Source organism: Marmota flaviventris, chromosome 13 (genome assembly GCF_047511675.1).
Source record: "Marmota flaviventris isolate mMarFla1 chromosome 13, mMarFla1.hap1, whole genome shotgun sequence".
Classification (NCBI taxonomy): domain Eukaryota; kingdom Metazoa; phylum Chordata; class Mammalia; order Rodentia; family Sciuridae; genus Marmota; species Marmota flaviventris.
Genome location: NC_092510.1, coordinates 95444493 through 95445301, shown reverse-complemented (window position 1 = coordinate 95445301; position 809 = coordinate 95444493).

Sequence of the window (809 nt, the reverse complement as noted above, 5' to 3'; positions counted from 1 at the left end):
AGTATAATGTGGAATTTTTAAGAAGCCTACTTACAGGGACCTAACTTAGTTAAATGGAGTTCTTTCCCATTTCATTCCCCCTTCTCTTTTTAGCCCACAGCTGGGGCTTCAGGAGTCATCCAGGACCATGGGATGACCTTGAGAACAGACACTGTACACAGAAAAATGAAGCAAAACTTAAATGGCACCACAATGCCACTGTCCAAGGGAGGATACTAGCCCTCAATTGCTTCCTGCACACATCTCTTACTGAGGGAGGAATAAACTTCGATCTTATTTAAGTCAGTGCTGTGTACATACGGAAATATGGAAACACACCAAAAAGTGTATGTAGGCAAAGCTGATCATAACTAATAAGAAAGTCAGGGTCTAACAGAGTACAGTTATAGGCACTGTCACCCTACAGTAAAGAGCTTCAAATTTGGAATCAGATAGATTTGGATTTGAACCTGAGGGGCCCATAGGAGCACCCAAATCTATACCAAGTTGATCAAAAATGAGCTCCACCATTGACTGGCTAATTGGTTTTGGTCAAGTGACTTCACTTATCAGTTGTCTCATCTGTAAGTGGCAATAATAATAATCAGACCCATCACAATGAGCTATTGTTTTGTTTTTTAAAAAAAGCATCACAGTGGATACAATCATGCATCATCAAAGTTCTCCACATCTCTAGGTTTGGTCCTGTGTCCTCAATTACCTTCTTTTCCTTTGAAATAGGGTATCTCTAGGTCACCCAGGATAGTCTCAAATCTGTAGGCTCACATGATCTTCTGCCTCAGTCTCCCGAGTAGCTTGAACTGCAGGTG